Raw genomic sequence first — 13831 nt, 5'->3', positions numbered from 1 at the left:
TGCAAATGACTTTGGGGACTTTGCCACCCACACGTTCTGTCTGATCGGCCCCTTAGCCTGACGTGAGCCTTTGTAACAGTTCATTCACTTCAAAAAGACTATGTTGCAGGAAGTAAAAAACTTGTATTAGTACATATTAGTTTAATGCAGAGGTGGGCAGTAGTATTTTTATTTTTACTGTGGTACATTTTCAAATATCTATATTTGATTTTACTTTTCTATATTCCAAAGCATAGTATTACAAATTGTAAGAAGAATTGTAAACTACAACTCATAAAATTTTATTAAAGAGTCCCCTATAACGTTGCTAAAAATAATGTTATTTTTGTGTATTTGATGTAATGCAATGTGGTTAAAAATACATGATTTTCCACATACCGTATTGTTGCTCGTCTATGCCCTGCCTTTCTAAAACGCGTCGATTTGTACAAAGCTGATCATTCTAAAAAAAACTTGGTGTGCTCCGAATAGCCAGCTATCCAGTGCAGTGTGATTAGCCGAACACCTCAAGCGTGAAAAGGAAATGTGACACTCCTTACAATATTTGGAAGATCAGCTCCTAATGCAACACTAACAGTTAATATTGTCTTTAATTATCAATACGAAGGGCAGGGTTTCCCGCAGAAAATTTGTTAGTTAAGGTGGTAGGGTTTGGCGGGTGGGCGGAGCCGAGGGCGTGGCAATCAAAAGGGCAGGGTGTATGCGTCATGATGAAAATTTAAATATTTTAATAAAATAAATAAAATATTTCTTACTAAAACACTTAATAAATAAAACTTAATTTTGAAGAAACTATGACAAAAATGAACACATACTAGATTATTAATGAATTCAATGTTTTTACCTCAAACAGGAATAGCTGCGTGATGAAGTGAAACTAAAGGGTTAATAAACACAAACAAAAGCAGATAGAACGTCTGGTAAACGATGATAGATAGCGCAAAAATCGTAAAAACTGATTATTTCCCACTGTTAATGACATTATCTTAAAGGAGTGTAACTACTGTAGCATGTAAATAATGCACATAAATAAAGTGAGCAAGAGCGCTCAACAATTATATCTAATCAACAGGCACATGAAACCAAGCTAGCAGGTTGCTCAAACAACAAAATCACCAGCTAACTTACTTTAAAATTGCAAGAACTATAGAATAACATAATAACAGGCTTAAATAAACCTAAAACAAAAGTCCACTTACAGTGCTACTTACAGTATAGCGCGTCTGCCCTATTCTATGAGATGTTTCATCAACTGGCTAGTTATCCTCCAGACAGTGACGGTCTGGACCACGTCTTTCTCATTTCGGCCATGTGGCGCGCGTCCCCGCTCGCGGTTTGATGCGAGTATGCGCTATTCTCCGAGATGCACTTGACGGCCCTTTGTGCAGCGATTTTTTTGTTGTTGGACAATCTAGTTAAGGCGGTAGGGTTTCCAAGCTTAGGCAGGCCGCCTTAACTGAAATATGCTGCGGGAAACCCTGAATGCAAATGACCATATGCAGATGACCAAGCTGATCAATTAACTTTGGCAGTGCGGCTTGAGCACAAGGTTAACAGATTGGTAAGGTAAGGATACTAAAACATAAAACCATGTCTGCATTTGTGATCGTACAAACGGAAGCGCTACTCTACACTACTCAAAACTTGCGTTTGATTCATGATTCAAATAGTTAGTAGTAAATTATTTAATTATGAAAACAAACGCTACTTACTTAGTAATGATAATATGCATCGACTCAAGTCCAAGTCAACGGGCTATGGAAGGAAACCATTGCCTACAATCCTTGCGTTCATTGTAGTCCAAGAAAAGAGATTTCAGTTCGACTCAACTCGCGCCATTGTATACTTTGGGATTTGTAACTTTGCAGATCATTAACATGTATATACACCCCAAAAGAAATGTAAAATCATGAAACCGAAAATAGGGGCCCTTTAATACTTGTTACAGGCACTGGTAACAGACAATTGTGCTTATCAAACACATTGAGAGCAGTGGGCCAATTATACATGGTGCTGCTTTAAGTAGTAAGTAAAAACACTTCACTACTGTCCACCTCTTTTTAACAGTTCATTTAAAGCTCTTTCTCACAAATACCTTTAAACTGTCCATTACATTTATAATCAGACCACAATGATAACTGATTTACAACACAGTTCTCTGTTGTAAGGTTATTGGGCTCCCCAGTCTTCCAGAATCTGAAAGAACAGATCATCATTAGATCTTCAGTGTTGTTTTCTGTGTGATATGATACTGACTGTGAGAATCATTTATTGGATAATAATCAGTTAAATTTAGTGGTTTCTCACCCAGAGGTCAGTGTGCTGTTATCAACCCATTTCCATCTGCCCTCCTCATCACTGTCAGACAAACCAATCCAGACCACACCAGACATATTGCTAATAAAATTCTAAAAAGAAAAAAAAAACACATCATAATCCTGCTATCTTTTTACAGTCTATATTTACACAGTATCTTTGACTCACTTGTTCCTCTTTGTTGTTAATGATGATCAGATCTGCGCCTCTCTCTCTGCAGTATCTTCTGCTCTCAGTCCAGTTATTCTTCTCAGATGAAATGTACAAACTCGATTGAAAGTAAATCCATCCATCTGTAAACACAACCAGTTCAGCTGCTAAATCTTTTTTTCTGACCACACTTAAATACATGAACGACCCTTATAGTAGACTGTAAACACAATGTGCATCCTTGTAATATTAAATAATTGTGTTTTGTAGTTTAAAATTACCATTAAAATCCCTCCACAGTTCGTTTTTCTCCTGTTTAGTTAGTTTTTTAGTATCATTGTGACACTTTTGACTGTTTGTATAGATCAGGACAGACAGCACTATGACTGCAGTCAGTAGAAGGACACACAGCAGCACCAAACACACTGTAACTTTTCTGCAACATCTGTTCTTCACATTCTTACTTTCTGAAAACGGTAAGCATGAATGTTAAACTGGTCATTTTTATTTTAACTTCATTGCTTTCCTTTTAACAAATACATTATTGCGGTTACCTGTATGCTGCGGTGGTTGATATATGTTCGTTTCTGTCTTGAAATCATCTGTATTCACATAGATACTCTCCTCTGTCTCCATTCTTTCTCTATCCATGTCACCGTGTGAATGTTGTTCCTGTGTCGTTCTGTGGTCTCTAGTTTTTTTAAATTGTGTTGTTAACATTGGTTAGCAAAAAACAAAGAAATGAAACTGATCTGAGGTCAGTGTGTGAAGACCAAATTCATGTCACCTAATAGTCTGTGTGATATATAGACCAAAGTTCATCAAGCTCTGGCTGAGTTTTTTTTTTTGCGATTGTTGCGGGCAAAAACCTTGATCTTGCGATGGAATATGCCGTATATTTATGCAATTTTATGCAATAAAATTGTGTGAACTTGCAAAAACTGCGTGAACTTGCAAAAACTGCGTGAACTTGCAAAAACTGTTTGCAGCTTTTGAAGCTTTTGATTGATGTTCACGTCACATAATCACGTCACTTAATACCATTACCATGGCAACAGGGAACATGGCTGCGGTCGTTTGAGGTAAATGCAACATTTTTCAACTTTCTGCTAAGATATTTGTAATTTTTGCTACGAAAAGGATTATGAAATCATGCAAGCCCTGCATATTTTGCGCACGAAAATCTGCAATTTATGCTGGGAAAGTGCAGCATATTTGAAAAAAAATGCATCCCCCGCATAAAGTGAGGACTTTGGCTGATTATGCATTGAATCGTTTAATTGCATAATCACATTTTTTCTGGAGGGAATATTTGATACATTTAACCCCAAACCTCTTAAACCTGAAAAAAGTGAAGTCACTTTTTGTCAAGTTTATATACTCAAAGAGTAGCTGGCCTTTCACTTCTGGGTAGTTGGTAAATGTGGTTAGTAGCTGCTCTCTCTCTCTCTCTCTCTCTCTTTTCTTTGAGGTTTTAGCTATTAATGTGCCACTGGTGATACAGTATCATAGATGCCAAACCCGTGGGTTCTACAAAGCTAAAGCTACAACTCTTATTTGGTCTCAAATCAAGCTTGCACTACTTCGATGTCACATTGCATTTGCCACATAAAGCTTATCACATCTTTTCTCCTTGTGAGAACCGCACATATTAACTAGCAGTAAGAACAACAAAATGAGACCATTTGTGGTCAATGTGTGGAGAAAAGTAAGCATTATTTCGAACATTGAATTCTACTCTGGTAAAAATATAATAAACACTATAAATGTAACCATAAAAAAAGTGTTTGTTACTTTTTTTGTTAAAGAAAATCTGGTCATCTTAATGTAATATTATAGTACGCAATACAGACCACAATATTGAGTGACTAAGCATCATATTTCTTAGAGTGGGGAAGTATGATGCTCAGTCATTCAATATTGTGCTCTGTATCGTGCGTGTGCTGTTTGGTCTGAATATATATATATATATATATATATATATATATATATATATATATATATATATATATATATATATATAGTTGGTGTGGGGTCAGCATGCAGCTATTAATGAAACATATTTTCATATTTTATTTGTCTAATCCTAATATTTTAATAGGTAGACTGAGAGTAACTTAAGGCTAAAATAGCTTTTATTATTATCAAAGTATTGCAGTGCCGTTTTTCCCCAGTAGGTGCTCCCCGATTACAATCGCAAAACTCTGCGTATCTTGGTACTCTACCTCCTATGTGACATCATCCACTATATTGTTGAATGACATGGATGTGTGACAAAGTTACTATATTTAGCTAGTTGATTTTATCAAATATGCATCATACTGTGGTGGTTCAACAGCGAGTTATGTTGTTGTTGTTTAGAAAACGCACCCATGTATGTCTTTGGACTTTGGGAGGAAATTGAAGTACCCAGAGTAAACCCACACTGACACAGGGAGAACATGCAGACTTAACAGACTTTTTTAAGGAATTTTTTTTTAGTAGTTGCTTCTTTATACACTAAGGGCCGATTCACACCGGCTGAGTGGCGTGTGTGTTTTTATTTAGGCTCCCATGTTAGCAGGTTTGACAGTTCACACCGCCTGCATGACACGCACGTCTCAGGCGCGGCTGGAGCCGCATGCATGCTAGGAATAGGACCAACGCTTATTTTTCACGCCACACGCAAGCGTCTTAGAAGCGTTTACAGGCAAAATATATGTCACCTATAGCAACAGCAGCGCAACAGCAGCGCATCAGCGACGCGTCAGGCACGCTTCTGGTATGTACAGACACAGAAAACGCGACGAAGCCGCCACGCAACTGACACGCAACAGATACGCCACGCAGCCGGTGTGAATCGGCCCTAATACTCTATACACTTATACACTACTACAGCTTGAACAACAATGAGCACAACATACCAGTTACTCACAATGATAAGACACAGGTCAGAGTCCAAATCATGTGACCAATAAGATGAAAAATAGTTTAGATATGCATAATGAAGTGTTTGTGTGCTGCATGATTCTCTGTGCAATCCGCACAACATACAATTGCAAGAATTATGTATTTATAAAGTGTTTTATTCAGTGAATCATTGGCCAGTAAACAGATATAGATACAGTAGTTATGTAAATTCTTGTGCAACTTTGAGAAATGTTTTATTTGCATATTTATTATAGTTTTGAATTTTAAGTAAAAAATACACTGTTTAATTTTTATGTGTTTTAAAAGCATGTGCATATGGCCAATTTTGTATTTATATATTTAAAATTTCAATTGTAACTTCTGATCTTGTCTGCTTTTCTGTTTTTAACACTTGGAATGAACCAACAGAGTGAAAGATGTAAGATCAGTGTGTGAACACCAAAAAAAAAAATAAGAACATTAATTTAACATTTAACTTTTACAAAAGATAATAGATATTAACAATGTACTGCAGAACTACAAATGGGGAAATCTGTTGTAGTGCTCAGTATGGCCACTCTAGTGATGGAAGTCCCGCCTTTTAATAAAAAGAGCCAATCATCAGTTGTTAAAGACGATGATGATTCTGTGACGAGACTGACAGGTTAGGTTCCATTTGCAACTCTTTATTGATGTTATCAAATAGCAAACAACAGTAAACAATGGGCACATCCAAGTAATCATAAACGTATAACAGACCAGGTTCGGGGCAGGCGGCAATCAATCATAAACGTAAAACAGTCCAAGATCGGGGCAGGCAGAAAGCAGTCGTAGTCGTAATCCAGTCCAAGTTCAGGGCAGGCGGCAAGAATCAATAAACCAAGAGACAGTCCAAAATAACACCAGGAAATCAAACACGGGTACACACAGGGAAAACGCTCAGAAATGCTGCTAGGGCAAACAAGACTTCGCAAAGTTCAGATGGCAGAGTCCCAGGTTAATTAGACCCGCTGATACGCTGCAGCTGGTGTGAAATCAGCGGGTCACAGTGCATGATGGGGAATGTAGTCAATATTCGGGTGAATGAGAAGTACCGGGAGCGTTGGCGCTGACATCCGTCACAGAGCCCCCCCCCTGCGAGCGGCTCCAGACGCGGGAAGTGTTCTTTCGAGGACGACCTCGGGGACGAGGGGCAGGTTTATCCGGGTGTAGTCTGTGAAATTCATGGATGAGGTTGGGATCCAAGATGTCATTAGCGTTCTCCCACGACCTCTCCTCGGGACCATACCCCTCCCAGTTAACGAGGTACTGCAGGTTGGAGCCCTGACGTCTGGAGTCCAGCAGCTCGCTGACCAGATAGGCCTCTTCTCCGTCCACCATGATGGGAGGGGGCCCTGATCCTCCAGAATCTACAGCCGCTCCCGGGTCCTCGGCAGGTTTTAACAGGGAAACATGGAAAGTGGGAGAGATACGGTTATTAGGGGGGAGATCAAGACGGTAGGAGACAGGATTAACTTGTTTCAAAATTTTAAAAGGACCAACATACCTGGGACTCAACTTTTTGCCGGGGAGATGAAGTTTCAGGTCTCTGGACGAGAGCCAAACCAACTGACCAGGTTCGTAGTGGGGTTCTGGGGTTCTATGGCGATCTGCTTTTTCCTTGACCTTCCTGATGGCTCGGGACAGATGGACATGAGCTTCTTGCCAAGTTTCCTGACTTCGGGTGAACCAAGCGTCAATGGCCGGGATGTCTGCGAGTTCTTCATCCCAGGGAAATATAGGCGGTTGGTATCCCAGGACGCATTGAAATGGAGTGAGACCCGTGGAAGTTTTCTTAAGGGAATTCTGTGCATATTCCGCCCAAGGTAGGAAGCGACACCAGTCATGCTGATTCTTGTGACAGTAAACTCTGAGAAACTTAGTTAATTTTTGATTAAGACGTTCAACTTGACCATTGGATTGTGGGTGATAACCGGATGTAAGACTGATGTTGATGTTTAGAGCTTTGAAGAATGCTTTCCATACCTTGGACGTGAATTGCGGTCCCCGGTCAGATACAATGTCCTCAGGAAGTCCGTAATACCGGAACACACAATGCAGCAGCTGTTCAGCGGTTTCCATGGCGGATGGCAGCTTGGGCAGAGAGATAAAACGACATGCTTTAGAGAAACGATCAATGACAGAAAGTACCACTGTGTTACCATCAGACCTGGGCAGATCCGTCACAAAATCCACTGCTATGTGAGACCATGGTCTCTGTGGGATCACAAGGGGTTGGAGGAGACCAGCTGGGTTCTGGTGTGGGGTTTTACTGGCTGCGCAAGCCGTACAGGCGTTCACCACCGCGCTGACATCAGGTAACATGGACTGCCACCAAAACTTGTTCTTCAGCATCACCAAAGTAGAGTTAATGCCCGGGTGCCCAGAAGAGAGAGATGTGTGTACCCATTGAATGACCTGCTTCCTGTGAGATGGAGGAACGTAAGTACGGTCTGCAGGGCATTCCGCTGGTGGTGGGTTAGTATTGTTGAGTTGATTTATCTCTTGCATTACATTACACTGAACAGGAGCTACAATGAGGGAGGGTGGGATGATGGGCTCGGAACAAACAGGCTGGGGTGAAGAATCAAAGATACGTGACAATGCATCTGCTTTGGTGTTTTTGGATCCAGGTCGGTATGTGATAGTAAATTGAAATCTAGTGAAGAACAGAGCCCACCTAGCCTGCCGGGTATTAAGACGTTTGGCAGATTGTAAATATTCCAGGTTGCGATGGTCTGTGAGAATCAGGAAAGGGTGTTTGGCGCCCTCTAGCCAATGCCGCCATTCTTCTAAGGCCGCCTTCATGGCCAAAAGCTCCCGGTTACCCACATCATAATTTCTTTCAGCAGGATTCAGTTTTCTAGAATAGAAAGCACAAGGGTAAACTTTGCCTGGGTTACCTTGTCTCTGTGATAATACCGCGCCCACTCCAGAATTCGAGGCATCCACCTCGACTATGAAAGGCTTCTCGGGATCTGGATGATGCAGAATGGGAGCTGAAGTAAAGCGGGTCTTGAGGTCACTGAAGGCAGCTTCGGCTTCCGGGTTCCATGAGAGCTTGTGATTGGACTTGTGCACAAGTGAAGTTAAAGGGGCAGCAACAATACTGAAATTCTTGATAAATCTTCTATAAAAATTAGCGAATCCCAAAAATCTTTGGAGTTCCTTTACCGTAGTAGGTTTGGGCCACTGTAGAACTGACTCCACCTTCTTTTCATCCATAGCCACCCCGTCTGGACTTATGATATACCCCAGGAAGGACGTCGAGGACTGGTGAAACTCACATTTTTCTGCTTTCACGTAGAGCTGGTGTTCAATGAGGCGTTGAAGGACAGTTCTGACATGTACCACATGTTGTTCTAGAGAATCAGAATAAATTAGTATGTCATCAATGTAAACAATCACAAATCGGTTAAGCATGTCCCGGAGAACATCATTAATAAAGGACTGGAACACGGACGGACTGTTAGATAGACCGAAGGGCATCACCAAATATTCATAGTGACCATCACTAGTGGAGAATGCTGTTTTCCATTCATCCCCTTCACGAATACGAATCAGGTTGTAAGCACTGCGAAGGTCCAACTTGCTGTAGATCTTGGCACTGCGTAGTTGTTCCAAAGCAGCTGGTACTAGGGGTAATGGATAGCGGAATTTCACTGTGATGTCATTCAGGCCCCGATAATCAATACATGGTCTAAGACTGCCATCTTTCTTGCCCACGAAGAAAAACCCTGCAGAGGCTGGTGACGTAGAATGACGTATGAAGCCCTTCTCAAGTTCTTCTGCGATGTATTTCTTCATGGCTTGTTGTTCTGGTTCTGATAGAGGAAAGATGCGTCCTCTAGGTGGCACAGCATCGGGTAACAGCTCAATAGCACAATCACTGGTTCGATGAGGTGGTAACTGTGTGGCTTTGATCTTGCTGAATGCAATGGCCAGATCTGAATACTCGTGGGGAACATTATCAGGTAAACTGGGTACTGGATTAATTTGTGACGTGCATACAGATAGATCAGGTGACTCACTCAAACAGGATTTCATACATTTATCACTCCACTTCAGAATGCTCTTTTCCTTCCAGGAAACGAGTGGATTGTGTAAATGCAACCAGGGGAATCCCAGAATGACTGGATTGTGAGGAGATGATATGACGTAAAAGACAATCTCTTCTGTGTGGTCGTGTTCAGTAACAAGTGTGATGCTTTGGGTGATATGCGTGACGTGACCGGTGCCCAATGGTCTTCCGTCTAACGCTGCGATAGAAAGAGGGGGTACACAAGGGGTTACTGAGATTCCATGAGATTTCACTAATCCCGCATCAATAAAGTTTCCCGCAGCCCCGGAATCAAGTAATGCTTTGGTGTTAAATTTACTTTGTTGCCATGTCAACGAGACAGAAACTTCCATACATTCAAATGTAGTAGATGGAATAGATGCACTCACCCGACCTAAGCGTGTCTGAGCTGGTCGTGAGGGACAGACAGCCAGGACATGGCCAGCTTCACCACAATACAGGCATAGACGTTGACGAAAGCGGCGTTCTCTCTCATCCGCCGTGAGTCGTGCTCTGCCCACTTGCATGGGTTCACTCGTGTCAGGTGAAGGTACTAGGTGAGTTGTGTGAGTCTCAAATACACGGACTGGTCTGCGACTACGTACTAAATTATCCACTCGTATAGCCAGCTTGACGAATTCATCAAAACTCCTCCCTTCGTCACGGCAGGCTAACTCGGACTGTAATTCTTGACTTAAACCTTGACGAAACAATGTCTTCAATGTATCTTCAACCCAGTTGGTCTGTGCAGCGAGTGTGCGGAAGGTCAGAGCGAATTCGGCCGCTGAGCGGCGCCCCTGTCTAAGGGAGAGTAGTTGTTCACCTGGGTCTCGACCTCCTGCTGGGTGTTCAAACACAGCTTGCATGGTGCTCTTAAACTCATCAAAGGTACTTTGATTAAAGTTGCCAGCTGACCATAATGCCGTAGCCCACTCCAATGCTTTCCCAGTAAGCAAAGAACAAATCAACGAGATTTTACTAACCTCCGTGTTGTAAATGTGGAGTTGTTGAGCGATGAAAAGCTCACACTGCATGAGGAAGCCTTTACATCGATCTGGGGTGCCGTCAAACTTTTCAGGGAATGCCAGACGGGGTGTAACTGAAGCCAGGGGCGTGGCTATGGGTTGAGGTGGAGGAGGCGTGGGAACTGGTGTAGCGGCGGTGTTAGCCGATGTAGCTAAGCTCTGCACAGAGCGAACTAATTCCTCCGTGAGAGATGTCAATCGGACTAACTGATGTTGATGAGCCGCCAGGATGTTTGCTTGTGTGGACAGCTCGCCTGTAAGCTGTGCCACGGTTGCTGGAGCCTGTGGTGGCGAAGTCTTCTATGACGAGACTGACAGGTTAGGTTCCATTTGCAACTCTTTATTGATGTTATCAAATAGCAAACAACAGTAAACAATGGGCACATCCAAGTAATCATAAACGTATAACAGACCAGGTTCGGGGCAGGCGGCAATCAATCATAAACGTAATACAGTCCAAGATCGGGGCAGGCAGAAAGCAATCGTAATCCAGTATACAGTCCGAGATCAGGGCAGGCGGCAAGAATCAATAAACCAAGAGACAGTCCAAAATAACACCAGGAAATCAAACACGGGTACACACAGGGAAAACGCTCAGAAATGCTGCTAGGGCAAACAAGACTTCGCAAAGTTCAGATGGCAGAGTCCCAGGTTAAATAGACCCGCTGATACGCTGCAGCTGGTGTGTAATCAGCGGGTCACAGTGCATGATGGGGAATGTAGTCAATATTCGGGTGAATGAGAAGTACCGGGAGCGTTGGCGCTGACATCCGTCACAGATTCTCTGATTCTGTTCAAAACGTCTGTTCAAAGTACTTGTCAGTCTTGATGCATGCACAGTAGTTAAAAAATGTTTTAGCATAACTGTTAATGGAAAATGATGTTTTAACCTTAGCCAGTGATTTTAAAGATATCTGTTCTTCACTATTCAAGTAGATCAGACTTGGTACGACTGAGATGGCTGCTGGAGGTGTTGTATGTCATGTATTAAAAAAAAACTTGAGTGAGAAAACAGCATCACAGTTCTCTTTCCGCATTGCTCTACTTTTTGTATTCTTTTTTAAATACTGTAGCTATTAACACATCAAAACGAAACTGTTTATGGTCAATGTGTAAAATTTAAATTCATGTGACATTTTACAAGTACACAAAATATATGCATGTAGTGATGAACTTAAACAAACAGCATTAAACAATATTACATTTTTTATGGTATGATTATTACATTTATGTAAGCATAAATCTGTGTTGTGTGTGAATTTTAATGCAGTTACTCTGTTATTCACTTTGACCCACAACATCCACAACTAAAAACGATCATATTAAAAACACATTTACTGAATAGCTTATTTATTAGAATATATTCAGTGAAACGAAAGGTTATTTGCATCACAATATAGCAATGAATAAACAGAAGTTTTGCTATGGTAGTTACAGTATAGCACATCATAATATGTTTGACTTTTTTCTGCTTGGGTAGATTTAAAGGTTCTTGTGTTTATGAATAAAAGCTCTCGTGTGTTCACAGATTACTGAATTCCCATGTATTTCATTTAACAAATTATTTAAAATTGTTCTTTTCACAGAAATAATTATAGGCTTCATTGCAGGGGTAATCAGCCCAGAGTGACCAATGTTTTAGAGCACAGTTCTCTGTTCTACCACTATTGGGTTCTCCAGTATACCATGATCTGAAACAACAGATCATCATTAGATCTTCAGTGTTGTTTTCTGTGTGATATGATACTGACTGTGAGATTCATTTATTGGATAATAATCAGTTAAATTTAGCGCTTTCTCACCTATAGCTCGGTGTGCTGCCATCAACCCATTTCCATCTGCCCTCTACATCAATGTCAGACAAACCAATCCAGTGTTTGTTCTCAACAGAAATCTTCTCAATAAAATTCTAAGGCAAAATAACACATTTACAGTATATTATAACAGTCAGCAGTTTCTAACTGACCTTTTTCACCTGCAGCAGACAAAATGTTGTTCACTCACTTCTTCCTCGTTGTTGTTAATGCTGATCAGATCTGCTCCTCTCTTTCTACAGTATCTTCTGCTGTCACTCCAGCTCTTCTTCTCAGATGAAATGAAGTACAAACTGGATTGATATTCTTTCCATCCATCTGTAAACATAAACAGTTTAACTATTAGCTGTATGTTTTTCCCAAGCACACTGTCTTTGCAGTTTATGGTAGTTTTAAAACATTTTTGTATTATATTTAGTGTATTTCAAGACTACCTGCTTTTAGAATCATTGTATTTTTCTGCTGAGTTAACTGCTCTATTTGTTTATTAAGGTTGTTATTGTTGGTTAATAATCTCTCATTTTCTGTTGCCAAGTTTTTGGACTTTACTAATAGCTGGTCTCTCTCTTTGTTGATATTGGTATATTTGGTTAGTAGCTCGTCTCTCTCTTCTGTGATGTTGGTATATTTGGTTAGTAGCTGGTCTCTCTCTTCGTTGATGTTAGTATATTTGGTTAGTAGCTGGTCTCTCTCTTCGTTGATGTTGGTATATTTGGTTAGTAGCCGGTCTCTCTCTTTGTTGATGTTGATATATTTGTTTAGTAGCTGGTCTCTCTCTTCAGTGATGTTTTTGGTCTTGATGTTAAACTGTTGGTTGTTTGTATTGATGAGGACACACAGCACTATGACTGCAGTCAGTAGAAGAACACACAGCAGCACCAAACACACTGTAACTGATCTGTAACTTCTCTTCCTTGCACTCTCACTTCCTAAAGATGACAGACATAGAGCAGTAATATTAAGGTTTAGCTTTGTTTATAACTCCTGTATTCTTATTTTAGTGCAAATAAATTAAAGTCATTACCTGTAAACTGAAGTGGTTGTTGTCTGTTTGTATTGACGTCTGTCTGTGTCCTGAAGTCACCTATGTTCTCATAGATCATCTCCATTTTCATTCCGTCCATACCCTAAATCTCAGACTTAAGCACACGTGTGTTAAAGTTCTTGTTTTGTAGGTCTTTGTATGTTGCTCTGCTCTTCTTTGCTCTTTGACTCTGTTTTTAACACTGGTGAAAATGACACATCGGAATGCAACTGAACTGAGATCAATGTGTGAAAACCAAAACTCATGTGACCAATAAGATCATAAATATTTTTTTATAGTGACGTGAGGTGCTAATAGCTTGTTGGTTTCAATGATCTTAAAGTGATAGGTGTGAAATTTGTGAAGAGCAACCCCAAACCATGTGACCAATGTTTATTTGCATTTCATTGTGTATGGCCTATGAATCCTTGTTAGAGAGATATAGTGAAGAGTGGGCAGAAAATACTACTGAGTGATTGGACTCCATTTTAACAGCATACATTAACTTGTCAAG

At 40.7% G+C, this 13831-nt stretch overlaps 2 protein-coding genes across 6 annotated transcripts in view; one reads left to right on the top strand and one right to left on the bottom strand.

The window, feature by feature from the left end:
- Positions 1–13831, top strand: part of cadm2a (cell adhesion molecule 2a) — a 670454-nt gene that overhangs the window by 262296 nt on the left and 394327 nt on the right. The window lies entirely within an intron of this gene.
- The window catches only part of LOC141369057 (uncharacterized), a 31240-nt gene continuing 29903 nt past the window's right edge, over positions 12495–13831 (bottom strand). Inside the window, exon 2 of the transcript XR_012372589.1 lies at positions 12495–12611. The gene's annotated coding sequence lies outside the window, so the exon portion shown is untranslated. The remainder of the gene's footprint in view (positions 12612–13831) is intronic.

Source organism: Misgurnus anguillicaudatus, chromosome 12, assembly GCF_027580225.2.
Source record: "Misgurnus anguillicaudatus chromosome 12, ASM2758022v2, whole genome shotgun sequence".
In the NCBI taxonomy this organism is placed as follows: Eukaryota; Metazoa; Chordata; class Actinopteri; order Cypriniformes; family Cobitidae; genus Misgurnus; species Misgurnus anguillicaudatus.
The sequence above is the reverse complement of the archived record's forward strand: the minus strand, read 5'-3'. Positions and strand labels throughout refer to the sequence as shown.